The sequence below is a fragment of the Schistocerca nitens genome, chromosome 8 (assembly GCF_023898315.1).
Source record: "Schistocerca nitens isolate TAMUIC-IGC-003100 chromosome 8, iqSchNite1.1, whole genome shotgun sequence".
In the NCBI taxonomy this organism is placed as follows: domain Eukaryota; kingdom Metazoa; phylum Arthropoda; class Insecta; order Orthoptera; family Acrididae; genus Schistocerca; species Schistocerca nitens.
In genome coordinates this window covers 438,599,951-438,619,905 of record NC_064621.1, presented here as the reverse complement: position 1 = coordinate 438,619,905, position 19,955 = coordinate 438,599,951, and the positions used below count along the sequence as shown (strand labels likewise).

Below are 19,955 nucleotides of genomic sequence, written 5' to 3'. Positions count from 1 at the left end.
GCATCTTATCCGCATGACTGCAACGGATCGTGCAGCCACGTATCGATCCCTGAGTCAACACATGGGGACGTTGGCAAGACAACAACCATCTGCACGAACAGTTCGACGACGTTTGCAGCAGCATGGACTATCAGATCGGAGACCATGGCTGCGGTTACACTTGACGCTGCATCGCAGACAGGAGCGCCTGCGATGGTGTACTCAACGATGAACCTGGGTGCACGAATGGCAAAACGTCATTTTTTCAGATGAATCCAGGTTCTGTTTACAGCACCATGATGGCCGCATCCGTGTTTGGCGACATCGCGGTGAACGCACTTTGGAACCGTGTATTCGTCATCGCTGTACTGGCGTATCACCCGGCGTGATGGTATGGGGAGCCATTGGTTACACGTCTCTGTCACATCTTGTTCGCATTGACGGCATTTTGAACAGTGGATGTTATATTTCAGATGTGTCACGACCCATGGCTCTACCATTCATTCGATCCCTGCGAAACCCTACATTTCAGCAAGATAATGCACGACCGCATGTTGCAGTTCCTGTACGGGCCTTTCTGGATACAGAAAATGTTCGACTGATGCCCTGGCCAGATAATTCTCCATGTCTCTCACCAATTGAAAATGTCTGGTCAATGGTGGCCGAGCAACTGGCTCGTCACAATACGCCAGTCACTACCGTTGATGAACTGTGGTATCTTGTTGAAGCTGCATGGGCAGCTGTACCTGTACACGCCATCGAAGCTCTGTTTGACCCAGTGCCCAGGCGTATCAAGGCCGTTATTACGGCCAGAGGTGGTTGTTCTGGGTACTGATTTCGCAATATCTATGCACCCAAATTGCGTGAAAATGTAATCACATGTCAGTTTTAGTATAATATATTTGTCCAACGAATACCCGTTTATTATCTGTATTTCTTCTTGGTGAACAGTTTTAATTGCCAGTAGTGTATGCGTCTGGATACTTTTGATCAGATAGTGTAGATGATCATCATCATCAGCCAATTCTATCACTTGGCGATATGGCCTCTTTGAGACGGCGTGTATCGTCAGGTCCCTGCAGATTCTTCCATTTATGCCGATCTTGAGCTTCCCATTGGCAGTGCAGTCGGGCTGTCTTCTTTTAAGTTTCTGTCCCAACTGTCCAGTGGTCTTTGTCTTGGTCTTTGTCTTGGTCTTTGTCTTGGTCTTTGTCTTGGTCATTCTCTTGGTCTTTCTCTTGGTCTTGCTCTTGGTCTTTTTTGGTAAATTGGGCTGCAGTGTCGTACTTATTTTGACCACCTGCCATTTTTCTTCGAACGACATGACCAGCCCACTACCATTTCAAGGTATTCACTCTCTCCATTAATATGTCACTGACCTTTGTTGCCTGCCTGATATCAACTACTTTCCTTCTGTCTTGTTTTGTGTTCCCCAAAACTGATCTTTTCATTCCTCCTTGGACTATTACTCTTCTGAGAATGAACTGCTTCAATGTCCACGTCTCACAGCCATAAGTTATTACTGGCAGCATACATTGGTCAAAAATTGTTTTCTTCAGCTCGACTGACATCTTGCACTTCAAAACTAAGGAGTTCCTTCCAAAATCTTGCTAGCCTAATTTAATACATTGAAATATTCAGCAGCTGACCTAGATAGACGTATTCTGTGGTCCTTTGAAGTTGCGGACTTCCAACAGATACAGTTCCCTCCGGTGTCCATTCACTCAGAATGATCTTGGTTTTATCACAGTTCATTTTTACGCCAGCGTCAGAGCAGACTGCGCAAGTTTACAAACCATTATTCGAAGTTCTAGATATTTTCTAGGTGTTGCGTTGAACCGTCATAAAGCGGAAGTCCTTATCAACGCTCATTAAAAACCGGAAGTTAGTTTTCTGTAATTATTGGTTATCAGCGCCGTAATCTCCATAAGAATAACACGTACCGGAAGTGAGTTTTCCAGCAACACAGGTTAAGTAAAAATACTGGACGGTGAAAATTTCTAATTTCTAATTTCTTGATTCGGACTTAGAAATTTTCACCGTCCAGTATTTTTACTTAACCTGTGTTGCTGGAAAACTCACTTCCGGTTTGTGTTATTCTTATGGAGATTACGGCGCTGATAACCAATAATTACAGAAAACTAACTTCCGGTTTTTAATGAGCGTTGATAAGGACTTCCACTTTATGACGGTTCAACGCAACACCTTATGACCTTATGACAAATCAAGGTCAACTTTGAGGTTTTTATTCTATTGAGGTTATAAACTCTTACCCTAATAATAAAAAAACAGTAGTATTTTCCAACAACACGGGCCTAGTAATACTAGGCCCCGTGTTGCGTTGAACCGTCATAAAGCGGAAGTCCTTATCAACGCTCATTAAAAACCGGAGGTTAGTTTTCTGTAATTATTGGTTATCAGCGCCGTAATCTCCATAAGAATAACACGTAACGGAAGTGAGTTTTCCAGCAACACAGGTTAAGTAAAAATACTGGACGGTGAAAATTTCTACATCCGAATCAAGGTCAAGCGTTGAAGTGAGGGACTTAGAAATTTTCACCGTCCAGTATTTTTACTTAACCTGTGTTGCTGGAAAACTCACTTCCGGTACGTGTTATTCTTATGGAGATTACGGCGCTGATAACCAATAATTACAGAAAACTAACTTCCGGTTGTAATTAGATATTTTGACATATTTTGTAGTGTATTGATGTGTGGTTCCGGAGCAGTGAAAATCTATTACTTCAGTCAAAATGAAAGCTATATGACTTCTTTCAGAGTACACAGCCGACCATCTGCGTCCTTAAAAATTTATCCTCTCTTTGTTTTGTTCAGTAGGAATTTCCCCGGAATTAAATCAGGAAAAGACCCCTGAATGTTAAAAATTATGAAGCCATAGCAGAGACCCAAATGGGATTTCTGTGAGTGATTTAGTTGGTCGGATAGACTACATTTTGCTCAGGGTGAAAACAACTAGTAGAGAGTTGAGGGAGCGTGTCCCTTCCCATGTCGGCTGCGCCACATAAAAGCTGCTCTCCTTGGTGGCCAGAGGGCAGTCGTGGTGGTTCAAGGACTGGGCTGGTCTGCGCTCTGCCTCAGAAGAAAGGTGCACTTAGGAGAGTCTTCATCATGCTAGATAACAGATTTAGGAAGCATCTACTCGATTTCGGACTCTAAATTTTGTCGAGTAGGTGAACCACTCTAAACATCATAAACTGTTTCTCGTGTAATCTCAGTGTATACTATAACTAGGCAAATGGATTCTTTTCGTAATAAGGAATTTTAACTGAACTTCATGCCTTCAAAAATCCACTTCCGGGCGAGCCTCGCTTCGCTTATTAGAGCTATTGCGAGTTGCGGGTTATGAAAGCCGGCATTGAGTATAATTGCATAGACAATTACTATAAACGATTTGATTTTGTTAAACGGTTTTTGAAGAGGTTTTTTCAGAATGTATCTAATAGTCTACAGAGCCTTTTTTCTTCTGTGTTATCAAATGGTTCAAATGGCTCTGAGTACTATGGAACTTAACTTCTGAGGTCATCAGTCCCCTAGAACGTAGAACTACTTAAACCTAACTAACCTACGGACATCACAGACATCTATGCCCGAGGCAAGATACGAACCTGCGACCGTAGCGGTCGCGCAGTTTCAGACTGTAGTGCCTAGAACCGCTCGGCCATTCAGTGTTATCAGTTGCCACTCAGCAAAATTATGTCATAGCTGCAACGGTCGAGTTGTTTTCAAGAAAACCATCCGAAGAAGCCTGCAGGGAGGGATATAGCTGCAGCCACTGCTTATCCCAGTGATTTATGACAATGGCATCAGTCTGAGCTGCCCCTGTAGATTGAGATGGAGAGTTCACATTGAGGTGTCTACAACCTACAACGAAAGAAACACGTACATCACCGCAACCCGCTCAGATAGAGAACCGACTCGTGGCGATAACATATTAGACCTTCTGGTGACAAACAGACCCGAACTATTTGAAAAAGTTAACGCAGAACAGGGAATCAGCGATCATAAAGCGGTTACGGCATCGATGATTTCAGCCGTAAATAGGAATATTAAAAAGGGTAGGAAGATTTTTCTGTTTATAAAAAGTGACAAAAAGCAGATTTCAGAGTACCTGTTGGCTCAACACAAAAGTTTTGTCTCAAGTACAGATAGTGTTGAGGATCAGTGGACAAAGTTCAAAACCGTCGTACAATATGCGTTAGATGAGTATGTGCCAAGCAAGATCGTAAGAGATGGAAAAGAGCCACCGTGGTACAACAACCGAGTTAGAAAACTGCTGCGGAAGCAAAGGGAACTTCACAGCAAACATAAACATAGCCTAAGCCTTGCAGACAAACAAAAATTACGCGAAGCGAAATGTAGTGTGAGGAGGGCTATGCGAGAGGCGTTCAATGAATTCGAAAGTAAAGTTCTATGTACTGACTTGGCAGAAAATCCTAAGAAATTTTGGTCTTATGTCAAAGCGGTAGGTGGATCAAAACAAAATGTCCAGACACTCTGTGACCAAAATGGTACTGAAACAGAGGATGACAGACTAAAGGCAGAAATACTAAATGTCTTTTTCCAAAGTTGTTTCACAGAGGAAGATTGCACTGTAGTTCCTTCTCTAGATTGTCGCACAGATGACAAAATGGTAGATATCGAAATAGACGATAGAGGGATAGAGAAACAATTAAAATCGCTCAAAAGAGGAAAGGCCTCTGGACCTGATTGGATACCAGTTCAATTTTACACAGAGTACGCGAAGGAACTTGCCCCCCTTCTTGCAGCGGTGTACCGTAGGTCTCTAGAAGAGCGTAGCGTTCCAAAGGATTGGAAAAGGGCACAGGTCATCCCCGTCTTCAAGAAGGGACGTCGAACAGATGTGCAGAACTATAGACCTATATCTCTAACGTCGATCAGTTGTAGAATTTTGGAACACGTATTATGTTCGAGTATAATGACTTTTCTGGAGACTAGAAATCTACTCCGTAGGAATCATCATGGGTTTCGAAAAAGACGGTCATGTGAAACCCAGCTCGCGCTATTCGTCCACGAGACTCAGAGGGCCATAGACACGTGTTCACAGGTAGATGCCGTGTTTCTTGACTTCCGCAAGGCGTTCGATACAGTTCCCCACAGTCGTTTAATGAACAAAGTAAGAGCATATGGACTATCAGACCAATTGTGTGATTGGATTGAGGAGTTCCTAGATAACAGGACGCAGCATGTTATTCTCAATGGAGAGAAGTCTTCCGAAGTAAGAGTGATTTCAGGTGTGCCGCAGGGGAGTGTCATAGGCCCGTTGCTATTCACAATATACATAAATGACCTTGTGGATGACATCGGAAGTTCACTGAGGCTTTTTGCAGATGATGCTGTGGTGTATCGAGAGGTTGTAACTATGGAAAATTGTACTGAAATGCAGGAGGATCTGCAGCGAATAGACGCATGGTGCAGGGAATGGCAATTGAATCTCAATGTAAACAAGTGTAATGTGCTGCGAATACACAGAAAGATAGATCCTTTATCATTTAGCTACAAAATAGCAGGTCAGCAACTGGAAGCAGTTAATACCATAAATTATCTGGGAGTACGCATTAGGAGTGATTTAAAATGGAATGATCATATAATGTTGATCGTCGGTAAAGCAGATGCCAGACTGAGATTCATTGGAAGAATCCTAAGGAAATGCAATCCGAAAACAAAGGAAGTAGGGTACAGTACGCTTGTTCGCCCACTGCTTGAATACTGCTCAGCAGTGTGGGATCCGTACCAGATAGGGTTGATACAAGACATAGAGAAAATCCAACGGAGAGCAGCGCGCTTCGTTACAGGATCGTTTAGTAATCGCGAAAGCGTTACGGAGATGATAGATAAACTCCAGTGGAAGAGTCTGCAGGAGAGGCGCTCAGTAGCTCGGTACGGGCTTTTGTCAAAGTTTCGAGAACATACCTTCACCGAAGAGTCAAGCAGTATATTGCTCCCTCCTACGTATATCTCGCGAAGAGACCATGAGGATAAAATCAGAGAGATTAGAGCCCACACAGAGGCATACCGACAATCCTTCTTTCCACGAACAATACGAGACTGGAATAGAAGGGAGAACCGATAGAGGTACTGAAGGTACCCTCCGCCACACACCGTCAGGTGGCTTGCGGAGTATGGATGTAGATGTAAATGTAGATAGATCGCTTGTTTCATGCACAAAGTGTTAAACCATGAAGCTCCAGTTCGATATTAATTAAACTTTGTCGTCACGTCCATCACATAAATGGTAACCAATGGTTAAACATTCATTCCATTTGGAAGTGATGACCATCATCAACATCAGTTAGAGACGTGATGCACATGAGCACAGATATACTCTTGTACTCACTGTGAAGGCGTGCAGCCTCCGAACGTCATCTTGAGGAACTTCTCGTAATTCCAAAAGAACATATTCTGTCAGTTCATGAGCTCTGTTGGCAGGACGCTGATATTAGGTAGTTGGTTATGTGTTCTATAGACCATTTGAACAATTCCTTTATCGAAATGATGTGGAAAGAGTCCGTTTACAGGTCAGGTATACATCGTTAGTTTTAACATCAATAAACATATGATTTTTTGATTCTACTCATGTAACTACAATTACAAAATATTTTTTTTTCTTTTTGTTTACAGGTTTCCAGTTTTTAAATAAAAATTCGTGCATTGAACAGATGGAGCTGTTCAAGACCAATTGTTTTACATTAGATTTAAAAATTGCTTTGCAACCTGTCAGACATTTTATGTTAATGGGAAAAATGACCAAACATTTTTATATATGCGAACTAAACATCTTTGAGCCTCTGATAACTTTCATATTGGTTAATAAAAATATTTTTTCCTTTTGTGTTGTACTCAAATGAAACTACATGGTTCAAGAGACTTTTCGAAGTCTCAGACATCTATAACGTACACTATGTGATCAAAAGTATCCGGACACCCCCAAAAACATACGTTTTTCATTCATGTTGGGTGCATTGTGCTGCCACCTTCTGCCACGTACTCCATATCAGCGACCTCAGTAGTCAATAGACATCGTGAGAGAGCAGAATGGGGCGCCCCGCAGAACTCAGGGACTTCGAACATGGTCAGGTGATTGGGTGTCACTTCTGTCGTACGTCTGTACGCGAGATTTCCACACTCCTAAACATCCCTAGGTCGACTGTCTCCGATCCGAAAGTGAAAAGGAAACGTGTAGGGACATGAACACCACAAAAGCGTACAGGCCGCCCTCGTATGTCGACTGACAGAGGCCGCCGACAGTTAAAGGGGATCGTAATGTGTAATAGGCAGACATCTAGCCAGACCATCACACAGTAATTCCGAACTGCATCAGGATCCACTGCAAGTACTATCACAGTTAGGCGGGACGTGAGAAAACTTGGCTTTCATATTCGAGTGGCTGCCCATAAGCCTCACATCACGCCGGTAAATACCAAACGACGCCTCGCTTGGCGTAAGGAGCGTAAAAAAAAAAAAAAAAAAAAAAAAAAACGTTGTGTGGGGTGACGATTCACGGTAGACAATGTGGCGATCCGATGGCAGGGTGTGGGTATGGCGAATGCCCAGTGAACGTCATCTGCCAGCGTGTGTAGTGCCAATTCGGAGGCAGTGATGATATAGTGTGGTCGTGTTTTTCATGGAGGGGGCTTGCACCCTTCGTTGTTTTGCGTGGCACTATCACAGCACAGGCCTACATTGATGTTCTAAGCACCTTATTGCTTCCCATTGTTGAAGAGCAATTCGGGGATGGCGATTGTATCTTTCAACACGATCGAGCACTTATTCATAATGCACGGCCTGTGGCGGAGTGGTTACACGACAGTAACAACCCCGCACAGAGTCCTGCCCTGAATCCTATAGAACACCTTTGGGATGTTTTGGAACGCCGACTTCGTGCCAGGTCTCACCGACCGACATCGATACCTTCGTGAAGAATGGGCTGCCATTCCCCCATGAAACCTTCCAGCACCTGACTGAACGTATGCCTGCGAGAGTGGAAACTGTCACCAAGGCTAAGTGTGTGCGAACACCATATTGAATTCCAGCATTACCGATGGAGGTCGCCATGAACTTATAAGTTATTTTCAGCCAGGTGTCCGGATACTTTTGATCACATAGAGTATATATGCAACTGAAGAAATGCCGGAATTCGAACCCAGGCCCCTTGTTTACTAGGCAGATGCACTGACCGCTACTCCAGCCTGGCACAGAGGCTTTGCACAACGGCATGGACACCTCCGTCCTCAGTCCAAATTCCCACTTCCACCTCAGCCCACTTGTCATTTCCCTAACTGTAACTACTATTAAATTACAGTTTGAGAACCTGTACAATGCTGTTTGGGTTAGGAGAAATACCAGATGGGTCGAGGTGCAAATAGGAATTTGGACTGAGGAGGGATGCACACCAGGCTGGTCTATGCAGTTGTGCAAGCCACTATGCCAAGGGGCATAGTAGTTAGTACACATGCCCAGTGAGCAGGAGACCAAGGTTCGAATCCTGGCCTTGGCTCAAATTTTCATTTGTCACTTCACTCTGCATACACATCCTAGTGTTGTGTGGGTGTGACCATCACCATTCTTCTCAAATTGTGATGGAATATTTATGGCGAATTTAATTGGCGAATATAGGTATTGTGATAGAGCAGTTAGAATGCCTAATTCCTTGAAAAGGATCCCACAAAACGACGACAGGTCAGCACTACATTTTTCTCTTGTCACTCGCTTTTGTTCAATCAATTTGTTCAATTCGGCGTGATGAATTACCCCAGAATATTATTCCACAGGACATTACTCGGTGTAGCTATGCAAATTATGTTTCGAGGGTGTTTCATTTGTTTCCAAGAGTAGAAATTACACAAAGAGCAAAAGTAGCTGAAATTAATTCTTTGAGAGGCTCAGTAATATGGTTCTTCCATTTCAAGTTCGCATCAGTACGTACAGCCAAAGGTTTGGAGCATTCTGATATATTTACTGACTCCTGTTCGTGTGCTACATCAACTGTTGGTATAACTATTTGTTGTACAGAACCAAATATAGTGAGTTTTCTCAAAATTTACAGAGAACCACTTAATAATTCTTTGAAAAATATCATTAATAATATCTTCTGCTGATCTCCCTCTGATGGGATTTATTATAATACTAGTATTGGATGCAAAAATTGCCAGTTCTGTTTGTTGAACATTAAACATATGTCATTTACATATACAAAGACTAACGGTGGACTCGAAATTGATCCCTTTGGAATTCATTTCCTGATTTCTGACGAGTCACTAAGATTTTGTCTCCTTCCAGTGTTGTTTGAATTTCTCAACAGAAGCTTTTGCATTCTGTTTCTTAAGTATGATTCATACTAGTTGTATCCAGAGTTATCAATTCCATAAAACTTAAGGTTTTATGGAACAGTAATGTGATCTACAGGTCAACCACCTGGAAAGATCACAAAAAATAGCAGCTGGCGATATTTGTTTAGGATTTGTAATATTTCGTGAATGAATGTGTTAACAGTTTTCTCGGCCGAGCAACCCTTCTCCAATCCAAATTTTGTACTAAGTAAATTATTTCTACTTAAATGAGAGACTACTCTTGACTATATTATTTTTTGGCCCGCCCGGTTGGCCGTGAGATCTAACGCACGGCTTTCCGGGTGGGAAGGAGCGCCTGGTCCCCGGCACGAATCCGTCCGGCGGATTTGTGTCGAGGTCCGGTGTGCCGGCCAGTCTGTGGATGGTTTTTAGGCGGTTTTCCACCTGCCTTGGTGAATGCGGGCTGGTTCCCGTTATTCCGCCTCAGTTACACTATGTCGGCGATTGCTGCGCAAACAAGTTCTCCACGTACGCGTACACCGCCATTACTCTACCACGCAAACATAGGGGTTACACTCGTCTAGTGTGAGACGTTTCCTGGGGGGGGGGGGGGGGTCCACCGGGGGCCGAACCGCACAATAGCCCTGGGCTCGGTGTGGGGTGGCTGAGGGGTGAAGTGGACTGCGGTAGTCGTTGTGGGGTTGTGGACCACTGCGGCTGCGGCGGGGACGGAGCCTCTCCGTCGTTTCTAGGTCCCCAGTTAACATACAATACAATACAATACAATATTATTTTTTAAAGGCATACGTATTTGCATAGAGATCCGAACAATCTCTGCAGGTGTTAAATCAGGGGACTGTGCAGGCCAGTCGAGGATCTTTACTTTCCTGTCTGTTCTTGATCTGTATACATAAATAGTAAATATAGCAACAGTCATTGTCAGTTGCACACTGGATGTATACCATTAGCGGAAACCAGACAGCCCTCATAACGATATGAGAACTAACTAGACTCTTCACACCGCCCCACCATCCCCGCCCCCCAGTAGCCTCTCTTCCTTGATGACTGTCCCTTTCCTGACAACCTCAGAAAGGCCAACCACTTTGCCTCTCACCTATCCGATGTTTTTTCCATCCCAGATGATCCCAAATGTGATTATTCCCTCTTCCATGAAGTCATCAACCATACGAATACCTCTGTTCCTCCCCTTGCTCCTAGCTTCCAGTACTTGGGCCACACACCACTATCTGAACTTAACACTCCCATCACTACACAGGACATCAGCCTCATACTCCGCACTAAACGCAACACTGCTCCCGGCCAAGACCGCGTTGCCTACTGCCACCTCAAACACTGCCCCCTCTCCTTCCTTGCAGTCCTTGCCACCCTCTACAATGTCATCCTTGCCACCGGCTTCTACGCCAACCTGTGGAAAACCTCCCATATCCTGATGTTCTCTAAACCCAACAAGCCTCCATCTGATGCCTCTTACTATCAGCCTATATGTCTCACCTCGGTGTCCAGCAAGCTCTTGGAATCCATTCTTATCCAGCACATCCATCACCATCTCTGCCGAAACCATCTCCTCCCCAACACCCAATGTGGCTTTCGATCTTCCTTCTCTGCCAAAGACCAACTCCAACGCCTCACTTTCCCTCCAGCTTAACTCCCGTCGCTCCGCCATTTTTGTCTCCCTCGACCTCCAAAAGGCCTACAACTGTGTCTGGCATCCTGGTCTCCTGTTTAAACTTCAAACCTACGCTCTTCCTGTCAACTACATCCGTCTGATGACCTCCTTCCTCTCCCGCCGCCCCTCCTACGTTACCATCAATAATGCCGATTCTCACACCTTCTACCCCTCTGCAGGTGTGCCCCAGGGCTCTGTTCTCTCCCCTCTCCCCAACCCCCTCCCCTCCAGTACACCTCCTGCAGTATGCCAATGACACCGCATTCCTTGCCCTCGCTTCTACCCTCCCACAATCCCAACACCTTCTCCAGAATCATCTTGACCTTTTTGCTGCATAGTGTAACCAGTGGCTCCTGAAAATCAATCCTTCCAAGACCGTGGCAATCATCGTATGTCGTACCACTCGCTCCTTCCAGCTCCTGGATTTCTCCTTTACCATTTGCACCCGTCCTGTCCGCCTCTCCCCTGTCCTCACCTACCTTGGCCTCACCATTGACTGTCACCTCACCTGGATCCCTCATCTCCGCTCCATCCAATCCAAAGCCCACAACTGCCTCCGACTCCTGAAACTCCTCTCTGGCCGAACATGGTGGTTGCACCCCTCTACCATCCTCCCACCTACAAATCCTTAACCTGTCCCATCCTCTGTTATACCAGTCCTGCCTGGATATCCCCCCCAAATTCTATTAAGTCCCTCCAGATCCTTGAGCGCCATGTACTCCGCCTGCGTCCCCCACGCAGATCCTCTACAACCTCATTCCTTTCCCACATGTGCTCCTATTCCTCGAACATATCCGCATACTCTACACCTCCCGCCGACTTGATCCCCCTCACCCCCTGGTTGCTCCTTTCCTCTACAATCCCTGTCCTCTGCCACGCCTTTACTGTTGCGTTCCCCCTACTCTCCATCTCTACACCCTTCATCTCCTTTCCCAAGGTGGCTTCCGTCAACTCCCCCTCCTGGATGATGCCCTCTCTCCCTCCATGTATCCCACCTATCAACTCTGATCCTCAATCCCCCTCCTTTCCTCTGTCCTTTCCCTGGGCTCCCTCTCCCCCCCCCTCCCATCCTGTTTTCTCCCCAGCTAACCTCTATCTGTCTCCCCTCTCCCCCCAAGTCCTTTTGTATACCCCTCCTCTGCCTTTCCCCACTCCCTGTCGTGTCTACCCAGCACCTGCCCCCCCTCCCCTCTTGTGGGTCCTCATCCTCCATCGGCTCCTTTCCCCCCTCCCTCCACTTCGTTTTTTCCTCTCCTTCCTCCCCTTTCCTTTTCCCTCATCTGTCCAGGTTCCCCCCGTCTGCCCTCGGCTGTGGTATGTCATATTTGTGCCAATTTTTTAGTGCAGTGTAAAAGTGAATGTTCAATGTTATTTGTCTTCCCAAAGTGTTTCGAACAGAAACCACGCTGTCGCTGGGTGTGAATTTTGTATCTCTTGCGAACAGAAACCAGACTGTCACCTTGTTTTTTTTAATTGTCTTTCTATTATTTTACCTGTCTGCTTCATATGTACTTTATTAGCATCATCAACCCTTTGTTTTACGTTTTAAGTTCTACGATTTTCTGCCATTTTACCATTTAAGTCACCGATTTTATCGCCTGCTCTTATTATTTATTATCTTCATCTTTTCAAAACAAATTCTGTAGGCTGAAGAGCCTAAGTTTTTAATTTAGTGGGGATATATATATATATATATATATATATATATATATATATATATATATATATATATATATATATATGTGTGTGTGTGTGTGTGTGTGTGTGTGTGTTTGTGTGTGTGTGTGTGTGTGTTGCGACGTGGAACAACGCGCCCCAGTCATCAGTTAAAAGAACATACACATGTGACACTTCTATTTACAAGCATCTCGCTACTGACCAAGAGGGAAAGCAGCGAAACCTTACAGTCCACACTGTCAAAACTATTATGCCAATTAATAGCTAGCAGCGATAGCAGTAAAAGGAGACATTAAAAGTAGTGTCAGTTTAAAACCTGCTAACTAAAAGTCGACAAGTAATCGAGGCTTACATCAGATACGGCCTGTCGCGTATTTTACATCATGAAAGACAGTGAAGTGGCTATTCAAGAATAGAAGTATATTTATATATTTTATTTATTGGGTGACTTTAAAAACACGCGTAAATTTAATTGTGTGGTCCAAATGAAAAAATTGTTAACTGATTTTTACTTTGTAGAATATTACGTGAAAATGAAAATATAACAATATGATAATTAGCCTCGGCGTATTTGTTCTTTAAAGAAACTGAAATTATTGTGGACCCACACAACACTCGAAAAATACTCCTCTTACCATCATATTCAGGCTGTGGTAATCGAGTCCTGGCTCTCGGCGTAAGCTCAAAAGTAAAATCGTAAAACTAATGTTGATCTCCGCTTCGGCTCATTGCTGTGAAAACATGTTTGTTAAATGTTAAAGCGGACGATCGCTGCTCTTCCGCTATGATTTCGCTTTTTAGATCGACGCGTAATGGCGTCCGTTGAAGCAGCGGCCGCTTTTCTTGTGGAGCTGTAACCGTCTTAAGAAAAATTAAACCAACGCAAGGAACATGACAGGGGGCTCATTGTACACTGAAATGACTCAAACAGAAACTTTAGTGTACTATATTAACAAGGTTAAGAGCATAAAAGCTTACATTACTTTCCTGCAGCAAGATGTCTGCTTCGTAACACCAGAAACAAGCGAAGGAAGAGGAAGAGAAGAACAATCTAGGAGCGTTCTTCTCCCTTATTAACATCATAGAGATTATTACATTCTACGAGTTTGCTCCTTGATACTAAGATTAAAATTTAATATTTATAATGAAACATGGATATTTTCCGCCGCCTACGCAGCCAGTGAAATACATAAGATTCGCGTACATTTATTTCATCGTATAATATTTGTCGTTCCAAGTTTTTTTTTAATATATTTACGACACAATCGTCGCTGGGACGGCACAATGCCCCCCAAAATGTTCGTGGCACATAATTTTTTTTAATTGTGGGTCACGAATATTTCTTTCCGTGCGTCCATAGCCCTCGCACACTTTGTAAAGTCATTACGATTCACACTTAGTAACAACTTCAACATCTCGTCGAGATTACTAGTTCTTTTGGTTTTAATTTCCATTTGTAGTCACTTAGACAAAACATGAAAGTACACAGGATTTAAACAAGATAAACACTGCATACACAGGTACTGAAATTACAATGAATGTATCTTCTGTGGCTTGGTTTTCTAAAACGATGTAACTAAATTGCTGAACCGAGGTCGTATCTTACTTTGACTTTTTGCAATTCAGATTATGCTTACAGGCACACATATATGGGATAGTGTAATATTTTGAAAATTCCCAGGGATTCTGACTATTCGCTCCCCATTTGGGCAAGGCCTGAGGGAAACCCCGGGGAAAACCTAGGCAGAGTGATAAAGTGACCCATTTTCATACTTACTGAACTATAACTTATGCAAGATCTCAAAATGGTTCAAATGGCTCTGAGCACTATGGGACTTAAATTCTGAGGTCATCAGTCCCCTGGAACTTAGAACTACTTAAACCTAACTAACCTAAGGACATCACACACATCCATGCCCGAGGCAGGATTCGAACCTGCGACCGTAGCGGTCGCGCGGTTCCAGACTGTAGCGCCTAGAACCACTCGGCCACCACGGCCGACTGCAAGATCTCAATAATAGAATAGGTTGTGTTTGATTTTTGCTATGATCCTGGTGAACGTGTAGTTATGTATGACAAATTGCTCACTCGTTGCGGCGAAAGCTGTTCTGCGTCGTGTTGTTGAGGCTGGTTCCTGGCGGTGGTGGCCGGTAACCGTTGGAAGCAGAGAGGTCTAAGCCCGGTGCGTGCAGACGCAATACTCGTTGACGCGTCGGTTGTGGCCAGCTGATGTAAAACGCCTCGGCCTCGTTATCTGTCCGCAGCTGGGCGAGTGGGAGTGGAGTGGGGTCGCCCCCCCCCCCCCGGGGGTGCCACCAACCCCCCCCCCCGCCGCCCCTCCCCCGCTCAGTACAGAGCAACTCGTCTCCGTCAGTGAACATAGAAAATCACACACACAACGTAACACTCCTTTCCCGCTACAGGCGTTATAGCTAGTAGGAAATGGACGAATCATTAATCTGGCAGCTAATGTGAAGCTTTCGCCGGCCTTGAAGCATGTCCTGGCAGAACTCATGAGATGTTTTGTATTGACGCGCAGTTCGCACGTTATATTGTTTTCGTGTACACATCTCACTTTAGTTTCGTGAATGACACTTTATTTCACACATCGCACTTGCAGGCACATTTCAGCGTCCAATGACGAGTACGTTACTACGAGTATTTAGCAAGTATCCGTTGCACCGCTGCGTTCGCTGTATTTCTAACAGTCTGCGCATAGCAGATCAAATGCGTATTGTTCGTCTAAATGAAAGTATAGTCTGTCTCAAAGACATTGGCCTTGTGTTCGTTTTGTGTTAGTTTCCACACTCTTAGAGAACAAACACACACAGTTTTTCGTGCACGATATTGTCGTCTTCCGTGTCTTTTCACTATATAACGTTCAGTATCTGCACTTCACCGTCTACAATAAAGAGCTTAACTTTTACAGTTTCACATAGTTCAAGGTTAATTGTCTCAGCTAGCAAATTCGGCACTGACATTTTTAAATTCAAGTCAGACTGTTTTTCAGTTCACTCAGGGTTCTAGAGTTCTTTCCTTTACAAATTACAGTTCATAATTATGTTTTGCGTACATACAATATGTCTCCAACAGTTTTTAGACAATACTATTGTATTTTCGTCCTATCTGTGGCGAGTCCCATGTCACTTTTTGCACTTTGAGTCCCATGTCACGCTCGACTTTACAAAAACTTTGCCTGTACTGTTATCTATGTATTTTTCACTTATTTGTGTTTCTTTCTGACGTCTAAGACGTTTACTTAGGCTCAAAGTGCAAGCTCCTATGTTTAGAGCTGCAAGAAAAAATCTTAGTAATTTCAATCAAGGTTGCATTTTACAAGGGCCTAACTTTCGATTCGTATCTTAAATGCGTAATTTCGTGTACAAACAACACATGAGGTATCCTTGGTGTCAGCGCACCTTACTCTCATGTTCGCCTTTAAAATCAGTGCTCACACATCTCCCATTTTTTATCAAAATATTGCCTAAGGGCATAATATACAACATTTATATCTACATACTTATTCACCAACAAGAAATAACACTTTTTCTAAACACTAATGGAAAATTCAAATCAAAATTATTTCAGAATTCTGTGCTGTCATTCACGCTTGGATAAGTCTTTAGAATATACACGAACTTATGTCGTACATTATATTTTTAAACATTTGAAATGATATCATCAGCAGTATTGCTCTGCACTTGATACAGTTACTCACATAAGTTAACTTTTAATGCATGGTTTTTTTCTATACACAACTATTAAAATATTCTGTCTTCACACTAGGGAAAAAAAATGTATCACAAGTTTAAACTACTATTTACACATTTAGGTACTGCTCTACTGATCAAATCCATTTAAATCTCTATACGTATATAGTCCTCTGATTAACTGCCTCCTTTTTGGACTTTGGGACGGTGTGGTTCGCATTACAAAACGAGCTATGAGGCACTACCCCTATGTTGTAGGTATATCCCTTGATAGTACCCGGCCTAACTGCGAACACATTCTCGTATTAGCAACTGAGTCAGTTCTTTTTTCTGTGTAGGAGACAAATATTCCGATTCTAACGCTTTACTATTTATGAGTTCCCTTTTTACTTCGGTGTTCTGATTTGTAAATTCATTGGTTCACATAAGCCTGCGCCTAAATGCATAACCTGTAAACTTCCATAATTTATTCGAAAGCTTCGGCAGTACTTGCCGTGGTTTTCTTGCGTGCGTGATTGGCAATACGATTCGCTTACCATGTTTACAAGACTTAGTTCTCCGCACAAGAGTTCGATTATTGCGTCCCTGTGGCGTAGGAACTCTGTTCCCAGGATCCAAGCAACCATCAGCTCTTAAACTGATAACGAGCGCTTTATGGCTTCATTTCCTACTCTGTACTGCCGACCGCTGTGACCGAGCGGTTCTAGGCGCTTCAGTCTGGAACCGCGCTGCTGCTACGATCGCAGGTTCGAATCCTGCATTGGGCATGGATATGTGTGATGTCCTTAGGTTAGTTAGGTTTAAGTAGTTCTAAGTCTAGGGGACATAAAATGGTTCAAATGGCTCTGAGCACTATGGGACTCAACATCTGAGGTCATCAGTCACCTAGAACTTAGAACTACTTAAACCTAACTAACCTAAGGACACCACACACATCCATGCCCGAGGCAGGATTCGAAGCTGCGACCGTAGCGGTCGCGCGGTTCCAGACTGTAGCGTCTACAACCGCTCGGCCACACCGGCCGGCGGGACTGATGACCTCAGGTGTTTAATTCCATGGGGCTTAGAGGCATTTTGACCATTTTTGAACCCACTCTGAACGCAACCTGCATCTGGTGCCTAATCAGTTGAGACTGTGCGCCGATTGTGCCTGTCACTCGGCAATTTTTAACCGGCAAGGCAGGTATACTGTTATTTCGACTTATACAATTCTAGACTCAGGACGTTCTCCGACGCACCTGTGTCTACTATCGCCTGGACCGGAACGCCGTAGATATCTGCTTGTAATACGGCGTGCACGACAAAATTGGAAATTTGTGGCAAGGACTATGGGACCAAACTGCTTAGGCCATCGGTCCCTAGGCTTACACACTAGTTAAACTAACTTAAACTAATTTACGGTAAGGACAACACACACACCCATGCCCGAGGGAGGATTCGAACCTCCGACGGGGGGAGCCGTACGAACAGTGACAAGACGCCCCAGACCGCACGGCTAGTACAGCGCTGCCCTGCACGACATCTTGATCGGTTTGTTCACACTTCTGAGGCACGTTCATTAATTCACCTCAATGTTAACTTCATTATTGTACCACAGCATTTTTAGATTGGCGTCTTGTGTGCGAAATGTGCCCTCACAACACCCTCTCACAGCCAGCAATGGAGAGCAGATTGTGGCTGGTTTTAGTTTGACGCGTCGGTTAGAGTGGGTTGACAGTTTGTCTGTCACCTCCACTATCCTCACTTCATGATTTTGATTATTGTTATGATTGTTGGGTAGGCTGTTTTGCCTCCCCTGTGGTGTAGTTTGATAAGCCGTATTATTTTGATATTGTTGCTGGTTGCTGTAACCAGCCGTTATATTCGAAGGTTGGTTGGAATTCTGTGCCCATTGTGGCGCCGTATTTGGTTGCCACTGCGCTGGCTGTTTGTTGTATTCTCGCCCTTGGTTACGGTTACTCCGCCACTGCGCTTTACCGTTACCATTGTATCCATGGTTCATACACTCGTCGTCACGTCTTTTCCTACACTGATTCGTATACCCGTTACCATTATTCGGCCCCCGAATCGGTTGCCTCCATTCGTTACTGTTACCATTACCATTAGGTGTTGGTTAACACCGTTGCAATTGTTTTCAGCTTATTGCTTACTACAAACTGCATGATTAAATTTACCTTCGCTTTTCATATCTTTGATAAGCAAAGCTACAGAGTCAACAACCTCCATAAACTGTTCAAGGTCATATTCAGGTACATCAATAAAGTACTTTTTATGTCACTAGGTAATTTTATTTTAATTGGCCTTATTTTGTCTCGGTCCAACATTGATTCATCCTGGTATCTAGTCTTATTAATATGCTTTTCAAGACACTTGCGGAGGGTTCCCAGTCTTGGATTGAACATCTCAGAACTGCATATAATTGGACCAGAACTTTTGTAGAAATGCGTACTCAAACTGCTGCATGGTATGGCATCTCTCGGATGCGTCCGTTGCCCAGAGGGCCGCGTCACCTTGTATTAGTGATACGATGAATGAAATTCTTTGCCTTTCCGTCCATCCCCGTGGAAAAACGTTACGGAAACTTTTAATGAATACCACGGAGTGTACGGTACGCTTTCCGTTGTTGAACGGTTGAAACTGCCTATGTTTAATCACATTATCCTATTTATGGTACGGTAAATGACCACTGTCCACTTCCATCCTTATATCCGGCGGTGAACAGTAAGGCATTCCGAATTCTGAATTGCTGTTGTCAATCAGTGGTGCATGCGTGTAATCGCTCTGCACATTGTTTATGTTATTGCTCGTTTCCAAGCCAGGAATCTGACTACCGGTCTTCGACTATCGGCTTGCTTTTCCAGTTCGGTTAGTCCCCGAGCGACATCTCTTTGCCAAGCGGGTAACTCCGCTGGTACACGCGACTCTAGCTGAACTAATTCTGCTTGAGTTGCGGCAGCGCTGGCTTCGGTCTTCGCGCTCAGATCCGTTGTCGCTTGTTCAACAGCTGATTTTACGCTTACTTCGATCGTTGATGAGATTTCGTGATCGCCACTCATCAAACTCTTTTTCGACCTTCATTGTTTGGGCGTCTAGATGTTTGTCTATGTTCTGACGTGCCCCAAGCTATACATTTTCGACACGACTTGCCAAAATTTAAACTTCATTTTTAAGGCTAGTGTGAGCTATTAGCAAATTTTGCATCTGACTAGTTAAGTTTTGAACTAAATCCGGTATTTCTTTGCATACGCTACGCATTACCACAAGTTCGGAATGTATGCTACCGAGTTGTTTCTCTAAAATCTGTTCTCTTTGTTCAAGTTTCTTACCGAGGATTCCTCGTGTGCGTATGGCCTTGATATTTCGCACAAAATTTTCAGGACTCTTGCACTTTAAGCCTTACCTTTTTGTTACAGGTTTTGCTGTTTCAATTACTTTCGTTTCCTTTCTCAAGAATATCTTCTTTCTTTCGTCTTAGGGTGTTAGTTGTTGTGCACGAAAAAATTTTTTACATTGACATTAATACCACACAATGGTTATGCAAGTACATAAATCACATACATATATAAATTATCA

The 19,955-nt window shown here is 43.8% G+C and overlaps 1 protein-coding gene across 2 annotated transcripts in view; it reads right to left on the bottom strand.

The window, feature by feature from the left end:
• The window catches only part of LOC126198753 (uncharacterized), a 33,177-nt gene extending 18,276 nt beyond the window's left edge, over positions 1 to 14,901 (bottom strand). For both annotated transcript variants that reach the window (XM_049935309.1, XM_049935308.1), the window contains exon 1: positions 14,761 to 14,901. The gene's annotated coding sequence lies outside the window, so the exon portion shown is untranslated. The remainder of the gene's footprint in view (positions 1 to 14,760) is intronic.
• Between the last annotated feature and the right edge of the window lie 5,054 nt (positions 14,902 to 19,955).